The sequence below is a fragment of the Mustela nivalis genome (assembly GCF_964662115.1).
Source record: "Mustela nivalis genome assembly, chromosome: 5".
Lineage (NCBI taxonomy): Eukaryota > Metazoa > Chordata > Mammalia > Carnivora > Mustelidae > Mustela > Mustela nivalis.
This window is the reverse complement of record NC_139024.1, coordinates 142043682-142062265: the sequence shown is the minus strand read 5'-3', so window position 1 is coordinate 142062265 and position 18584 is coordinate 142043682. Positions and strand designations below refer to the sequence as shown.

At 44.4% G+C, this 18584-nt stretch overlaps 1 long non-coding RNA gene across 1 annotated transcript in view; it reads right to left on the bottom strand.

The window, feature by feature from the left end:
• LOC309864554 overlaps positions 1 to 14490 on the bottom strand; it is a 35990-nt gene extending 21500 nt beyond the window's left edge. The window contains exons 1-2 of the long non-coding RNA XR_014311607.1: positions 14411 to 14490; positions 9943 to 10022 (exon numbers count right to left, since the gene is read on the bottom strand). This is a non-coding gene — a long non-coding RNA (uncharacterized lncRNA). The remainder of the gene's footprint in view (positions 1 to 9942; positions 10023 to 14410) is intronic.
• Positions 14491 to 18584: the final 4094 nt, after the last annotated feature.

Sequence of the window (18584 nt, the reverse complement as noted above, 5' to 3'; positions counted from 1 at the left end):
AAAATTGGAAACTTCTTGTCCTTGGAAGAAACTATGAAGTCATTTATAGTATCTCCTAGAGAAGGAGCTGAAGTTTTTCAATCTGTTCTGATAATAATCTACTTTGTTTTCAGGAAAGTTGTTCTCCACACCATGTAGTTCTACTGAGGTTACAATCCATAGTAGCCTTCTTTTCTCAAAGTACTAGGATATGTAGGTTCAGAATCAAGGAATACATTGTCCAAATAATTCAAATAAGTTATTAATACAAAATGAAAGCCCAATTAGATTGTTTTCAATAATCAGGACACACACGGGCTGAGGTGTTTGGGTGGCTCAGTGGGTTAAAGCCTCTGCTTTCGGTTCAGGTCATGATCCCAGGGTCCTGGGATCGAGCCCTACATCGGGCTCTCTGCTCAGCAGGGAGCCTGCTTCCTCCTCTCTCTCTCTGCCTGCCTCTCTGACTACTTGGGATCTCTGTCTGTCAAATAAAAATAAATAAATAAATAATAAATAATCAGGACACAGCTACACTTCATCTTTGTTGTTGCTAACAGTTTTCAAACACAGGACATGAGACAGATGGGACAGTGAACCCTGAGAAAGGGGCTCTCATGCAGTGAGCCCTGTGATTGCTCCAGCTTACCGAGAAGGGCGAGTTTCCCAACCACAGAGTGGGAAGGAGGAAGCCAGGTGGACTCTGCCATCTTCTCGAGTTCTTCAAACAGATTTGGGAGTTCTAGGTTGTCAAGAAGCATCATAGGAGACAGTGTTGAAAAAGAGAGAGTAAAAGAGAAAACTCCAGACTCACTCAGATGATCCTCTCAGGTCTCGAGCTGAGTAATGATCAGGAAATAGGTGTAAGAAAATTATCCAATGCCAGGGAAGAATAACCAACAAGGAATAAAGACAAGAATCACCAAAGCTTACATGGGGCTAGCAATAGTGTGTGTTCCTAGCAGCCAGAGTAGGAAAATCTGATAATTCAAAGTCCATGGGAGAGAGTACTAAGAAGTGGCCTCCTCATTAGTTAAGCAAAATTGAAGCTAGACTAATTTGCAACCAAGTTAGTAAGGATATAGAAGATTTGAACAACACTTGACCTAACTGACATTGAAAGAGCATCGCCTCCAACATTATCAGAATATGTATTCTTTCCATGAGCACAAACCTGGAAGTCAATAACAGGAAGATAACTAGAAAATCCCAAAATATTTGGAATTTACAGAGAAGGTTTGAAAATAAAACCACAGCAAAAAAGAAAGAGAGAGGGCGCCTGGGTGGCACAGTGGTTAAGCCGCTGCCTTCGGCTCAGGTCATGATCTCAGGGTCCTGGGATCGAGTCCCGCATCAGGCTCTCTGCTCAGCAGGGAGCCTGCTTCCTCCTCTCTCTCTCTCTGCCTGCCTCTCTGCCTACTTGTGATCTCTCTCTGTCAAATAAATAAATAAAATCTTTAAAAAAAAAAAAAAAAGAAAGAGAGAGAGAAAGAGAGACTGGGAGAGCGAAAGAAAGAAAGCTAACCAGCCATCTTTTTTTTTGAAATGTAAGAACATATGTCTAAATAATCCATAATAAAAAAAAACTCATAATGGGAATTAGAAGTACTTTGAACTTCATGAAAATGAAGACACATATACCAGAAGTTATGGGAGTCTGCTAAAGGAGTGCTTTGAGAAAAACGTATAGTACAAAATACCTACATTAGAAAAGAAGAAAGGTGTCGAAGTTAAAGTTTCAATTTTAACAAACTAAGGGGAAAAGTCATATTCATCCTGAAATATGCAAAATAAAGGCAATACTAAAAAGCAGAAATCCACTAAACTAGAACCAAAAAAAGTAGAGAAAATCTATCAGGAAATAGAAAATACATTGACATCAGACTCTTGTTTTTTTAAAAAACCAATCACACCAAGTGTTGGTGAGGATGTGAATTGGCTGGAACTTTCCTAGATTGCTGGAACTGTAAAACCATACAGCCACTTTGGACAATAGTGTGGGAGTTTCTTAAAATGTTAAATATATAACTTCTATAAGGCCCCCCCATTTCACTCCTAGGGTACAGTAGATTCTCATTATTGGAGGTACTTCTATAAAGTACTTCTATAAAGGTACTTCTATACTTCTATAAAGACACCGCAAACTCTGAATTAGCTAATACTGAAACATTGTTCCTTGAAGAAATATATATATATGTAAAATATAAAATATATAGAGAGAAATATTTGAGATATATATATGTGGGAATCACATAGATTATAATCTTCAATCCTAAAAACAGCTCATCCTGGTAGATTCTATTTTCTTTATTTTACAAAGGGTAAAACAAAATTCAGGAATCTTAAGTGAATCGACTGAGACCAGCCCATTAACTGGTGCCAGGACTGGGATTCAATCCCTGTCCAACAAGCCCCAAGGCTAGAGCTTTTCGCACAAACCATGACAGCCCAGCGCGTTCCATCCCTCTAGTCATCTCCGTGTGACAGCAGGAGCAAGAAGGCAGAGCAGCAGAGTACTGTCTTGTTTGACTTTAGCTGGGGATTTGCAAAGCCCAGAGACTCATTTTTTGCAGCTCTGCACATGCAGGCAAATGACCACGAGTGTTGACTTTGGGGTGACAGATTTCAACAAGTAGGTAAATCTGCAAATACTGAATCCATGAATAGTGAGGATTATTTATCTTTACTCAAGAGAAATCAAAGCATATGTTCATGCATAGTCTTGTGCATGGTTCTCAGGGTATGGCTACTCAGGACATCTTTATCTGCAATAGCAGAAGAAATGGATATAATACAAATGTCCATCAATAGATGAATGGATGGGCGCCTGGGTGGCTCAGATGGTTGAGCAACTGCCTTCAGCTGAGGTCATGATCCCAGAGTACTGGGACTGAGTCCCGTGTGAGACTCCCACCTCCATAGGGAGTCTGCTTCTCCCTCTGACCTTTTCCCCTCTCAGGCTTTCTCTCACTGTCTCTCTCTCAAATAAATAAATAAAAATCTTTAAAAAAATAGATGAATGGGTTACAAAATTATGGTACATCTTGGGGCACCTGGGTGGCTCAGTTAGTTAAGCATCTGACTCTTTATTTTTTAAAGTTTAAGTTTAATTAATTAACATAGAGTGTATTATTAGTTACATAGGTAGAGTCCAGTGATTCATCAGTCTTCTATAATACCAAGTGCTCATTAAAGTGTCGACTCTTGATTTCAGCTCAGGTCACGATCTCTCCTGGGTCGTGGGACCCAGGCAAGCCATGGGCTCATTGCTGGGTGAGGAGTCTGCCTGAGATTCTCCCCCTCACTCCCCGCCCCAACCCCCTAGCCCCGATCCCATACTCACATGCTGTCTCTCTCTCTCTCTCTCTCGAATAGATAAATAAATCTTAAAACAGAGAGAAATGTATGAATGCTTGATACATGCAACAACATGGATAAACCTCAAAATATTTGTGCTGAAAGAAGCCATACCAAAAAAAAAAACAGTACTTACTACATGATTCCATTAATATTAACATCTATAGTGGCAGAAAGCAGATGAATGGTTTCCTAGAGATGTAAGCAAAGAAGGGAGTGATGACAAAGAGAAACAAGGAAACTTTGGGGGTCTGACAGACAAGTTGGGTATTTTGATCAGGGTGATTGTTTTATGGATATATTAATATGTCAAAACTTGTCAACTATACACTTTTGGGCAATTTATTGTATCTTAATTACACATTACAATAATGTGGAGGTTCTGACAAGAAAAAATGGGTATTGTAATCTACAGGATAGTTTGATATTAAAATAACACATATTGTATTTTTATCCCCATGCCCAAAATAGAAATGTATGGAAGGATACACAATATTTACAAATGTGCTGGGCACTGTTTATGCCCTTTACCTACAATAAATCATTTGAAACTCACAGCAACTCTGTGAAAGGAGTACTATTATTGTCCCCAAGAAAAAAACTGAAGCACTGAGAGATTAAGGAACCAGCCCAAGATCACACAGCTCAGAGCAGGAGAACCAGACTCAAAGGCAGGCAGTCTGGAGCAAGGACCCATTTCTTGGCAGCAACACTATGTTATCTCACTGGAGGAAAGCAAGTAGCCTTTATTGAGCATCTACTGCATACCAAACACTGTACTCAGCATTGTTTTCAGCATTGTTGTACAGCTTAATTTTCGTAATTGTTCAGACAGATGATATCATTCCAATTTTTGAGAAAATTTTGACACATTCTCTATCCCATAACACAAATAAGTGGCAAATTATAAGGAGGGTAGGATGGAGTAGAGTGATCCCCAGTTCTCAGGGTGGGAGGCAATCTAATTATTTTCACCTCAGGAAGTCAAGTTCAATTCCCCAGTCCCTGAGGGTAGGCTGGATTCAGTAACTCACTTCCAAGTTATAGATTATAAAGGGAAAAATCATGACTTTACGAGGGAAAAATCTGGCCAACATTACCTTGACCACATGATCAAAATGAACACCTCAGTGTCATTGTATGGATGTCAGGGACTCCCTGAAATGAAATGATGAGCAGGGCATGTCACTTCATTCTCCCCACCCCCCCCCCCAAAACTCCAAATTGCTGGACAATTTTGAGAAAACACATCAGACAAACCCACTGCTGGCCATTCTAGAAAATAGATGGTCAGTACTCCTCAAATCTATCAAGGTCATGGAAAATATAGCAGGCCAGAAACGGTCAGAAACCAGAGGAGATCAAGGAGACAGGTCAACTAGATGCAATGAGGTATCATGGGTTGGATTCTGGGCCAAAAAAAGTGTGGCAGAGTGAGGGGCAGTTAGTTGCTCTGTAGTGAAAATACTGGTGGAATCAAATAAAGTCTGGAGTTCAGTGGTAAGGACCAGCGTTAATTTCTTAAGTTTTGAGAATGTATCACAATTGCAATGTGAAATGGTAACATTAGTGAATACTAAAACCAAGTGAGGGGTATATAGGAATTCTCTGTACTATCTTTGCAACTTTTCTGTAAATTGAATATCATCCCAAAATAGAATTTTTTTAAATATTTTATTTATTTATTTATTTATTTATTTGACACGGGGGGGGGGCACAAGTAGGGGGAGTGGCAGGCAGAGGGAGGGAAGCAGGCTCCCCACTGGGCAGAGATGATGGAGGACTCGACCCCAGCACACTGGAACCATGACCTGAGCCAAAGGCAGACACTTAACCAACTGGCCACCCAAGCACCCCTCAAAATAGAATTTACTTTTAGAAAATCTAACTAGTACCTCTTATTCAGGCAGAAGCAGTGAGCTATTGAGGTCTTTCAGACTAGCCAGCACCACTCATGAATCCTCTGGTCCTGCATGTAGGTCTCCAAGCACAAGGCCCAAGTCTAGCGAGTTCCAAAGGCTGACGGCTAACCTCCTGTTAGCTTGGCTTACACATTGACAGCTTTAGCTTACCTCTAAGTAGAAAATTGACCTCAGGTCTTTTGTGTCCATAAAGAGAATAAGGGTGGGTGTTCTTCCATTAATTGTGGCATCCATTGATAATCTGATTTGATAACATTCCAGAAAAGTTTGGAAGAAAGAGCAAAAAAGGAAAAAACAGCCAGTCTGGACATACTAAGTTGCTGCTCTGGCAAGAAGGGCAGAGTTCTGGTTCCTGCACATCCTGTGTGAACTCGAGCAAGATTCTCAACACAGAGGAACCTGGATGATAGAGAGATGATAGATGCTAGATAGAGGGATGTAGGTCAATAGATAGACACAAACACAGACCTTATAGGTTTATCTCTGGACAAACTCCTTCCTTTTCCTTCTTCCTTCCTTCCTGGGTGGCTGTCCCAGCAGGCATTACTGGTGCAATATCAAAATTTCCAGAACTCCACCTCTCTTCATAAAATCCTACCAGTCTCACATCTTAACTCCACAGAGCTGACTTTGCTTTGGTTTTTAAAAATGTAAGCCGCATCAATCTATACTAATAAGTACTGATAGTTGTCCTGCTCAGAAGAGCAGACAGGTTGTAGAGATCCAAATAAAAGTAAGTTTAGGGGCACCTGGGTGGCTCAGGTGGTTAAGCGTCCAACTCCTCATTTTGGCTCAGGTTAGGACCTCAGGGTGGCAAAATTGGGCTCCATTCTGGGCATGGGGACTGCTTCAGATTCTTTCTCTCCCTGTCCCTCTGTCCTTACCCATCCTCCCTCCTCCCCATCTTTATCCCTCTCTGCAAAAAAAAAGGTAAGTAAGTGTAGCTGGGTCGGGCAATGAGGGCACAGTGTGCTTGGGGGGGGGGGTTGCCTATCAGATGCTGTGTAGACGTAATTTATTTCAAAAATGGGCAGTAAATGGTACAATGAAAAAAAACTCACTTGAGACAATGTTCTAGAGTAGAAAATACACATACACACGTATGTGCAGGAAGACAGAGAAATATGTACGTACATAGGTATGTATGTATGCTCCCAGAGAAAGCATGATCTTTCCATTGTCTAAGGATTCCAGATATTTCTTGCTTTTGATGAGAGAGCAGGAGGCTGGCTGAGGACAAAGCAAAAGCTGGCACCTTGCACCCTCTCTCCACCTGCTCCCCTCGGGGTAATGTGTGTGACATTCCTCAGGCACCCCTGACTGCCATAAGTGAGAAACAAATAGTTAAGTTGCAGAAATCACAATCCTACAAGACAGGAGTCTCCCTTGGTACAAATGTCCTAGAGATCTACAAACAAAGAAGTTACCTTATCAATAGCACAATTTCCAGAAGCAAATAACTCAGTTCTTGAAGCCCTAAATAAAGTTAAATTTCTTCTAAACCCAAATCTCACTAACAAGGACACTTGATAGGAGAAGTGTGAAACTTTATCTCTAGATCTCCAAGATAGTGTCGAGAATCATTCCCAAGCACAAGGCCCACTGATACACATCTAAAGGGTCTCACAAGAAGATTTTTACTAGTAGTAATAAATAACCTTTCTCTCAACAATAGCTAGCCCCCTCAAGGTCCTGGAGACATTGCTTCCAAAATTCCTTACAGACTAACATCACCCCCTTTGTTCTCACCTACCCAACTGTGTATAAAATCAGCCACTCCTCAGGATAACAGGGCAGCAGCTTTTCCTGCCCACAGGTCCTGTCCCCATGCTTTAATAAACCACCATTTTGCACCAAAGATGTCTCAAGAATTCTTTCTTGGTCATTGGCTCCGGACCTCAGCTACCCACCGAACCTCGCCTAGGTTCTAGAACTTCATCACTTTCACTGCTGGAAAGTACAAGTGATTGCTGCTGGCGGACATGGCCTGCGAGAACTCATTAGCACCATCAGACCACAGTGGGTACCCACTCGATGCAGACAACTGGCCCTGGCAATATCACAGAGCTCTAACCATGTGTTGCTTTTATAAAGGCGGTTCTAAAGCAGCTAAGTGAGGAGCGGAAGTGAGCTCCCCACCCCAGCTTTCAGCTGCCAGGGCGTGATTTCACAAATAGGTGACTGCTACCCTAATAGGCACTTTCAAAGGCTGGCCCAGAGACCTTAATGATCATGAAGATGCTCCTAGGAGAAGCTACTATAAATTGAGTTACCATTTAATGTCATTCAATTAAATTTCCTATCCCATGACTAATGCTTTCATGCAAAGAGCCGAATACTTGATGTCTTTTTTTAAATCTCAAAGCAAGACCTAGGCAAAATAAAATGATGAAAATTCAAATGGTTCAGAGCAGGCTTCTCTAGTTACCCACCACGGTTCAGGGAGCTGAGATGCCTTCCCTACCTTTCATGCCAGGCACATATTGGGCAGCAAGAAAGACTTTAATTCTTGATGTCACCTCCTTGCCCTCCTTGTAAGATTGGAGATGGCCCTCTGACCACATGTTCCATGCTTCCTCTCCCCCACAAGAAAGTCAATGTAGCAGCTCCAAAGCTTTCCAGCCCTTGGGAGGCTCTGCTGAGCCTCTGAGGCAGCAGAAGCACTGAGTGGGTCCATTCAAGCTCAGTCTTTTTCCTTCATCAATTCAAGTGTCACCGGAGCTCTGTTTTGACTTGACATTGATAGTAAGATAGATGCTTCCAGAACTAAAGGCAATGGAGAATAGGACTAGTGAATCTTTGAGCATCTCTGGTGACATTCCTTCCCCACATCCTTGGGAGAGAGTGGGAGCCAGGATTCCATGGTGGCCCCCCAGACCTAAGAGGCAAGAGACAATCTCCTCCCAATTTTGAAAAGAAGGAATGTACATGACCAGTTTTTTCTTTTTTTCTTTTTTTTTTTTTTAAAGGCAATGCTCTTTCCTATTTTTGTTTTTAAGGTTTTATTTGTTTATTTGACAGACAGATCACAAGTAGACAGAGAGGCTGGCTGAGAGAGGAGGAAGCAGGCTCCCTGCAGAGCAGAGAACCCGATGAGGGGCTCAATCCCAGGACCCTGAGACCAAGACCTGAGCTGAAGGCAGAGGCTTAACCCACTGAGCCACCCAGGAGCCACTGACCAGTCTTTTGAAGGCAAGGTTCAAGTTGGAGCAAGATCAAACTTGCCAGAGCACTCTGCCTTCAGCTTCATTTGCATTACAAGAAGACAACTGCTGATGGTTCCAGAGAACAGGCCTCGGGAGCTGGGTGTGGTGCTGACACACTTTGGGGAATGTACCTTCCTTTTCCAGAGCCTCCAGATGTCTCAGATACCAGGGGAGGTCTCAGTCCTTTGACCCAGAGGGAGGGAACCAAGGTCCTCGGGCTCTCGGATCAGTGTGAATGTTTTAGCTGCACCAGATTGCTTCAAAAGTCCATTTAGTTGGCTCAGTGGAATTGCTCACCAGGATTTACCATCACATCCCAGACTAAGATTGAGATCAGGGTGGTGATGGGTACAGGAACACTCCAGACCAGCTCACCGCTGCTTTGTGGAATAACGTTTTTTCATGCCAATAGCCAGTCTGTGTTGGAAATATCACTAAAGAACTTGTCTACTTAAACCTCAGAAGCAGCTTTTGTTTTGCCTTTCTCTCACTTTTAATCTTGATTTTTTAAAAAAGACTTTTATTTATTTATTTATTTTAAAAAATATTTTATTTATTTATTTGACAGAGAGAGACACAGCTAGAGAGGGAACACAAGCAGAGGGAGAGGGAGAAGCAGGCTTCCCACCAAGCAGGGAGCCTGATGCAGGGCTCCACCCCAGGACCCTGGGATCATGACCGAAGCAAAGGCAAGAAACTTAACGACTGAGCCACCCAGGTGCCCCCCTAGTCTTGCTTTTATAATGCAAATTTTTATCAGGCATTTCAAAAGTATCTTAAACAATTAAATGGGTGTGTGGGGACACCTACCCCAAGGACAGGAATGCAGTGCTGGGCAAATAGGCCTTTTATGTAGTCCTCCCAATAATCCCATAGGGGGGTGTTATCCCATCTCTTGATAGAAGAGGAAACTGAGGGTCTGTGGGGTCACATAACTTGCTGTAGATCACATAGTGACAATTCTGCTCTGAACCTGCGTCTATCCTGCCTTCAGAGTCTGCGAGCTGTTGGTCCCCTTGACCTTTCCAAAGAACCTCAGCCAAGGACAACAGCGCCTGGCAAATGACCCAGCACTCGAGGCTCTTACGTTCATGTCTGGGCAGCAGGTAGGAGTTCGTCTGGAGTCAGACTCTTTGAATTTGTGCCTATGGTGAAGCTTCTGGAAACCTCACTTACGTTCGGGAAGCCTCAGCCACTCAAGGGGGATGAGGCTGTGCTTCACTTACACAACAGTGTTGAATATCAGTAAACAATGCACCTAAAGCAGGCGTGGGGCCAACAAAAGGCGGAAATGTTAGCTACCCCAGGACAGGAACACCAGTGCCTTTGTGAAAGGAATACTTAAGTGGGCAGGTATCTATTTCCTTCCTCCCTCTTTGTCTGGAGCTAGGCTGCCCACTAGGAGTGCACTCATCCAGGGACGTGTGTGAAGAAAAGTTTTCTTGTAGACGCACTGAAAAAGTAAAGAGAGGGGTGCCTACCTGGCTGGCTCTGCCAGTGGACCACGTGACTCTTGATGGCTGGGATGTGAGTTCCAGCCCCATGCTGGACATAGAGGTTACTAAAAGAAAAAAAATAAAAAGCAAAAAAAATAAAAAGTAAAAGAAAACAGGTGGAATCAATTTTAATATTTGGCAATATATTATTACTATAATTACACATTAATAGATGAGAGCAATATATTTATGATTCATATATTATACCATGTAATATATAATACAATGTACAATTAGTGTATTTAATTATCTAAGACAATATAATCTGAATAATCTGAAATTATAATACATAAGGTAATGGCTTACTATAATAAAGTATAATTATGTTAATGAAATATAGAATGATAATTATGTATATTTGATCAGATAAATTTATAATATAATAATCTAACAATAGGATAAATATAATAACATGTGGGCTGATACAACAAATATATTTAAAATATATTTGACTTAATATAGCAAAAGTATTATCTCAGCACGAAATCAGTATAAGCAATTGTCAGTAAGATAATTTACACTCTTTTTCTCATACCAAGCCTTCGAAACTCAGTGTGTATTTTATACTTTACGACATACCTCAATTCGACCAGTTACATCTCAAATGCTCAAGAGTTACCTGTGGCCAGTGCCTACCACAGGGGACAGAGCAGGGGTAAAAGCACTTGGGTTAAATGACCATTGAGAGCAATCTTCAAAGAAAACAATAGACAAAACACTCGCTGAAGGGTGAGTCTGTAGGGAGAATTAGAAGCAAGCCCTTCCACTCTGCTTTGGTGATGATGGGGAGATCGTACATAGAACCTGTCTATGCTGTAAGTCTGTTTTTATTTGGCATTACTTATTGGAACGAGTGCCTGGAGGCTCACTCCTGCCCAGTGTCAGTGCCCAGTTGCTGTGATGCTTGAAAGCACAAGGTCAGGGATAATGTCCTTGGCTTCTCGGAGCTGGGAAACATGAAACAGAGAGACCTGGGTTTAAATCCCATCTCTAGCCCTCATAAACCGTGTTCTTCAGAACAAATTCTTAACATTGTTGAGTTTGCATTTACTATTTATTTATTTATTTATTTATTTATTTATTCATTTGACAGAGAGAGAAAAATCACAAGCAGGCAGGGAGGCAGGCAGAGAGAGGGGGAAGCAGGCTCCCCGCTGAGCAGGGAGCCTGATGTGGGGCTCAGTCCCAGAACCCTGGGATCATGACCTGAGCCGAAGGCAGAGGCTTAACCCACTGAGCCACCCAGGCACCCCTCATTTACTCTGTTTTTAAGTCGAGGTTCTCCAGAGAAACGGAACCCATAGGATCCTGATCTCTACTAGATAGATCATGAGAAAGATTTATTTCGAGGAACTGGCTCACACAATTTCGGGAACTGGCAGGCTGAGGATTCAGGGGAGAGTTGATGGGAACTTGAGGTTGATGCTATGGTCTTTGCTCTGAATTCCTTAGGCCACCTGGCGGGCAGCTCAGGATGGTTTCCATACTGCTGTCTTGAAGCAAAAGTCCTTCTTCCGGAAGCTCAGTCTCTACTCTTCAGGCATCCAGATGCTTGGGCGCCGTGCACCGACCTAAGGTCCCTTACTCAAAGTCTACTCATTTAATCACACCTGTAGCTCATCACATCTGTAAACACCTTGACAACATTAGACTAGCTTTGACGATGCAGCTGGGCACCCTACCCTTGCCAAGCTGACACCGAAAATTAACTGTAAAGTACGAGAATCACATCTCGGCTCTTTCACAGGGTCCTTGCAAGAACTGAAAAACCGCACGTGAGTGCCCGCGGCGCCCTGCACAAACGAGATGCCAGAAGAGAGATGAATGCAGTCATCACCGTCATCGGTGATTCAAATGATCTTGAAGACGTTAGCCTGATACGTTGTAGGACTTCTGAGACAATTCTTTTTTTTTTTTAAGATTTTATTTATTTTTTATTTGACAGACAGAGATTACAAGTAGGCAGAGAGGCAGGCAGAGAGAGAGGGGAGGAAGCAGGCTCCCTGCTGAGCAAAGAGCCCGATGCGGGGCTCGATCCCAGGACCCTGGGATCATGACCTGAGCCGAAGGCAGAGGCTTTAACCCACTGAGCCACCTAGGCGCCCTTTCGGAGACAATTCTGACTCGTCTTCTAATGATGCGGCCTTGGGTTCCTGCCTTTCTGCGCTTCCATCCTTTCTTTTGGAAAACAGGGGTCAGACACCCATCTCGCAGAGCGGCTGAAGGCTGGAGGGGAGGCAGGCGGAGCCCTTGGGGGTGCTGGGTCCACGCACAGCTGTTGCCCTTATTGTGATGCTGCGGTCAAGCTCCTACCACTCCTGGGGCAGAGCTCTGACTCCGGAGGGCTCAGAGTAAAAATAAACAGTAACCCTGGTAGTTACAGATCTTGCCGCGGGCCAGGCCCCGTCCCAAGTGCTTTACAGGTGTGAACTCACTTACGCTTCACACCAATGCTGTGAATTAGGTGCTTCCCTGTTACTTACTTGAGGAAACCACGTCACAGAGATGATAGACGACTTGCTGAAGTCCCACAAGGGTCACAGCGACGAGGCTGGTATCCGAACCCTGGTGGATGGCTTAGGACGTCATCTCCTTACTGTTACCCTGTCCCCAGCATCATGCCGGGGGCGGAGAGGGGCAGGGGGCGTAGCTCAGGAAATCAAAATTCTTCTCATTCAGTGTCTTTGCATTATTGTATGGAGTCCTTCCAAAGCTTTAGGGAACAATGTTTTTCTGATTTTAAAAATCATTCATTCAGCTACTCATTTGTTCAGGTACAAGAGCACAGTGCAAATCCAGAGCTTCTCCCTAAGAAATGTTTCTAACAGGGGCTCCTGCGTGGGTCCGTCAGCTGAGTGGTGGAGCAGCCGACTCTGGATTTCAGTTCAGGTCGTGATCTCAGGATCCTGGGATCAAGCCCCATGTTGGGCTTCCTGCTCAACAGGGGTTCTGCTTGTTCCTCTTCCTCTGCCTTTCCCCCTGCTCACTCTCTCTGTCTTTCCGTCTCAAATAAATAAATTAATTTAAAAATAAAAATAATTTAAAAAAAGAAGGGGGAGAGATACCAAAAATAAAAGCAAATTTAAAAACGAAGGGGAAGAGACACCAGACACCAACAGAAAAGGCCATATGAGCACAGTGAGAAGGCTGCCATCCGTGAGCTAGAAAGAGAGCTCTCACTGGAAACCAACCCTGCTGGCACCTTGACCTTGGAATTCCCAGCCTCCAGAGCTGTGAGAAAGTACATTTTTATTGTTTAAGCCTATCAGTCTGTGGCATTTTGTCACGGCAGCCCGAGCACACTAATACAGGGACCAAAACCGTGCCTAACTTCCTGGATTAACAGGAGAGTGTACACTTAGCACAGGGCCTGGTGTGTAGAAAGCACTCGATAAATGCTTTTGTCTCCATCATTATCATCTTCATCCTCATCATCAGAATGTCATATATCCCAGGAGGCCCTCAATGCCGATTTCTCCCAGGGCATGAGTATTGTCCCTATCCCATTCTCCACATCTTCCCACATTTTCATCAATGGACAGTCATCATCTGTAAAGCTTTCCCAACATGGCACTGCTTTTCAGGCTGAAGGGCTTGTGATTGTTGCTGACCGACTCGGGGCAAACTGCTGTCATTCCCTGACCCTTCCATATTCTGGCCAGTGGCTGCAGAAGTCTTCTTTACCTGGCTTAGCAAGGAGTAAAACTCACAATCTCATGAACACATCCAACAGAAAGGGCTCCACACACTGGCAGAGTCCTTTCAGGATGCCAAAGTAACGTGAGATCACGAACTGGAAATCAGCTGCCTGACAGCAGGAACAGATGTGGGACACCCATACCAGGCAGGAGCAGGGTGAATGAGGACCTTGGGGGTTTTCTCTGAGATCAAGAACTGGGGGCTCTCCAGCAAAGCGGCCACCAAGTCTGAGGGTGGGAACAGGTGAACAAAAGATCCAGAACATTAAAGGCATTTGAAACTGGGTTGAGAAAGGAAAAGGCATGGAGATAAAGAGGCTATACTAAGAGAATTAGCAAAGCACTGGTTTTCCGGGACTGTTTGGAAAGCCCAGAGCCCATGTCCCATGAGTGCACCTTTGCTGTTTTTTGTTTTTTGTTTTTTTTTTAAAGATTTTACTTACTTGCAGAGAGAGAGAGCAAGAACAAAAACACAAGCAGGTGGGAGTGGGAGAGGGAGAAGCAGGCTTCCTGCTGAGTCGGGAGCCTGATGTGGGCTCAGTCCCAGGACCCTGGGATCATGACCTGAGCCGAAGGCACATGCTTAAGGACTGAGCCACCCAGGCACCCCCTTTTTCTATTCTTAAAGATGAGATACTTGAGAGGTTATCATTCATTCAGCAAGTACTAACTGAGCACCTACCCAGCACAGGCACTTTGCTAGGTCCTCTGGGGATAAGGCAGAATAAGGAAAAGGGTAGAGTGTAACAGCATACCACGGAACAAGAGCCATGGTTCAGATAGCTTCACTCCCGAGTAGGGGGGCAGGTGAGAAAGTGTATGTGGGACGCTGTGTGTTGGCAGATGGGAGAGAATGCAGCTTACCCTCCCCTGAAAATGATTCATCAACATAAATTTTTAAAATATTTTTAAAGGGAGACTTCCATAATAGCAAATAATGCTGGCTACCTCAGAGGGTGGGGGCAGGAATTAAGCCTCAGGAAGTAAGAGAAGCCCAGCCACACCTAAGCCCTGGATGAACACCACGAACCCTCCCGTCCCCAGCTCTGGGAAGACAGCAGAGAGAAAAGGCACAGGATTTTCGCTTTTGTACGAAATCCACCCCATAAATTGCAAATATCACAAACAATGAAAAGGGCCAAGCCCAGAAAGGCACAATTTATACCCAATAAGGAGTCTAAAATGAAAAAGCCCCACCCATACAGGTTGAATTAAGAAAGCATTGCAACACCACGGGGAAAGTGTGCCCAGCGGATGAACACACCCACGGTGCGGAAGATTCCGCTGCAGATGGGACGAACATGTTACCCACAACGAATTCTGAAGAATGACAAGCATTACCTGCTGTAGCCAGTTCTGCCACGTGCCATCCACGTGCTTAGAGGAAAGAAGAGAGGGCTTCCATGGTAGAAAAGCTGATGGCCCCTGGGCTAAGATCTTGTCTGGGAAGAAAGGGTATTCAAGGCAATTTCCCCTCTTTTTGAGACCCAGACCCCTTTCAGAATTAGACAAAAGCTGTGAGCCCTCTCTTTAAAACTATACAAATTTAGGGGTTCACGGACTTCTCAAAGTCCATCCCTGGAGGATCAGGTAAAGGACCCCTTACTCTCACCATAAAAAAGAAATAATTCTGTAAGCAATCATACTCCCGTATATGAATGCATCAAGGCAATGTTTGTACACCTTAAGCTGACACAACATTACATGTGAAATATATTTCAGTTAAAACACACACACACACAGGCACGCCCAACAGCCCTGCTTAAGAGCAAGGCTGGAGAAAGTGCCTTGGGTCACTGTATATCTCAACGTTCGCTGCACACTGGGATCCTCTGGAGACTCATGTGGGGAGCTGGAAAAGTGCCAGTGCTGGGGCGCTGCCCTGGGAAGTCTGAACACATGGGTCTGGGTGCAGGCTGGACATTTGAAGCTCTCAGAGCTCCCCAAGGGGTTGTTAACAGTGCAGCCAGAGCTGAGATCTAAGGCATGAAGAGAAAAGATGGCAAGGATCAGGTGAGGGACAGGAACGAAGTCTGTGGGGCAGAAGGAGCAGGACTGCATCAAACAAAACAGGAAACTGAGCCCAAGCTTGAAAAATGTTACTCCACTTGAAAATCAATATATGTGAAATGAGTACTGAGCATAAAGGAATAAATAGTGATCGTGAAGATTGTTCTGAACACTATGGCGGGAGGCAGAGAGATTCCCAGAGCTCTGAAAAACAGCCTTGATACAAAAGACCAAAGGTTGAGCCGTGCTAAATGTGTCCCTCCCCCAGCAAATCCAATTCATAGCAAAAGTACATTAATAATGAAAGCCCCAGTAGAGGCGCTAATGGAACCCAGGAAGTGAAATTAAAAACCACAGAAAGGAAAAAAGCCAATGAATAATAGGGCTGATATCAGTTTCCATGAGGCTTCTCCCAAGAACATGGAAATAAAATATTTCCCTGAGAGAGAGAGAGGCTGTGAAATCAGAACAGACAGAACTTGACCGTAACTGTTGATACCAATGTTCCCAAGGAAAGAAGAGAGGGCGGCGAAATCTGGGAAATGGTGTTCAAGCATTGTCTCAGGGAACGAGTGCTCTGGCCAAGGACTGGGGTCCGTGGGAGGAGCTGTGGCTGGTGAGGGCAGCTGGGACATTAGATGTTCCGATCTAGTAATGTGTCTTGTTTTGATGGCATACCCATCAAACCACTTTCTGATTACATTTCATTTTCCATGCGACAGACCTTCAGTCTACATGCTCTGGCCAGGAGGCATTTATAATTCTCATATATGTGCTATGTTCTCAGTGTTCAGAGCTCATATCAGTCTCTAGGGTTTGACCAATACCCATTTCCCCAGAGGCGAGTTTGCTCTTGACTCTCTAACCAATTGGATTCTGAGCTGAGATTATTGAGGAGCAGTTTCTGGATCACAGATCCTGTTAAGTCTCTGGGGAAGTATCTTCTTGGCGTGGCATGGGCTATGCTTCCCCTCCCCATTAGAGAGATTCCTGGAAGGGTGTGACAAGTCACAGAGAAAGCAGGAACTCCTGTGTGGCATTACCATCTTCGAGACATTCTTTTCTAGCTAAAAGGGAAACATCATGTGGAATCTGGATATGAACGTGATAATGTCAGCACAACAACATACACATACGTAATGCTACTGAACTATGTACGTCTTATATCACACCCTGGGGCCACCTGGCTAAATCCTGAACAGTGGGGTTGTTGTCCCTTGTAGATGAAACAGGGGAGTGATGCAGAGTCCAAGGATGTGGATTGGGGGCTCAGAGAGAAGCACAGGAGAAAGAACAACCTTGGTGGTGAGGAGGGTGCTCAGATGCCCATGAATCCTGCCCAGGACCCTGTAGACACACTCACAGACCACTAGAGCACAAATTCATAGATCACTGCTGAATGGGAAGAATCACCTGGCGGAGGGCAGAGTAGTATGCTGATTCTGATTCGGTCGTTCTGGGGCAGAGCCAGAGACTGTATTTCTAAGTGCCCAGCAGATGCCCAGGGGACTCCCAGGAGACACTCATGCTGCTGGTTGGTGGAGCCTGCTGTCAGAGGTTTCATGGTTCCCCATGAAAGGCTCGTGATTCCTCAGCAATAAACACTCTAGTGACTTGAAACACCTGAGGCAAACCGTGTTGGAGCTAATGACACAGACTTCTCGTCCTATGATGGTCTAAGATCTGTAGATCTATAGGTAAGACTAACATCTGCACACCAGGACTCATCCAATACCAACAGAAATGGGATTCAATGTTTTCAAATATGAATTTTATTATTGTTCAAATATGGTGAGGCCAACAGATCAGGAGACAATGGCCATTGGAACCATAGTTTATTACGTGAGGCTCACAAGAGAAGGGGTCGTGCCATGGGGTGGTGGGCACACAGGGAAGCACCGAGGTTTGTACGGAGGCAGAGGGAGTGGAGAGGGTGGGCAGAATGTGGGCAAGAGCCTTTACTGGGGTTTCAGTGGGATCCAATAAGAGCCAGTCAGAAAGGACAGCAAGGGACTTTTGTAATGAGCTTGTTGTCCCATCTACCATGGGTGCCCGCCTCACTCTCCTTCTCTCCCACTTGGGTCTGCCTATGCTCACTCTCTTGGACATTAGCACCTGGTCACGTTTCCATCCCCAGAATTCTCTTTTGGGTGCATTGAAAATAGGAGAGCAGTTGAGGACGGCTGCTGTATTTGGGATTTGCCCTATGTTTGGCAAACTCCCTTCTGATTATGCAAACTCTTTGTGCCATTGGCAGGACTCAGTGCCCTGCCACCCACTATGAAAACCAAAGTGGGGAGAGCGGACTCCCACCCTGACAGAACCTAAGCAAGCGACCCAAGCTTTGCCATTTAGATATTCCAGCCAAGTGCTTGAATTCTGAGTGAGTAACACAAAGATGCAAAGACAATTCAGAAATGATCCACAGCATCAGCATGATGATGTCCTGGGCCAATGCACTTACCTCATCATCTCTGTCATGTGTCCTTGGATAGGATGCTAATTGCCTGGCCTCCCTCGGACCCCATCTAGTTTTAAGCCTGGATCTTCAGATTTCCCATCAATGCTATGAGCTTCCCAAGAGTCTGTCAATGAACTCCTTCTCTGTGTATGCTCATGAACATGGTTTCTGTTGCTGGCCACCGAAACCTCAGCTCATACAGCCAGAGAGAAGATGCCCTTGTATTTGCTGTTGGCCACCATGTTGATGAGTTAGTTTCCTCTTGCTACTATAACAAATCGCCAGCAACTTAGTAACTTAAAACAACACCAACCTGTTATCTGACCGTTGTAGAGGCCAAATGTCTGACATGGACCCTACAGGCCAAAATCAAAGTGCCAGTGCCTTCTGAAGGCTCTAGGGAAGAATCTGTCTCCTTGCCTTTTCTAGATTCCAGAGGAATCTAGACCCCCTTGGAC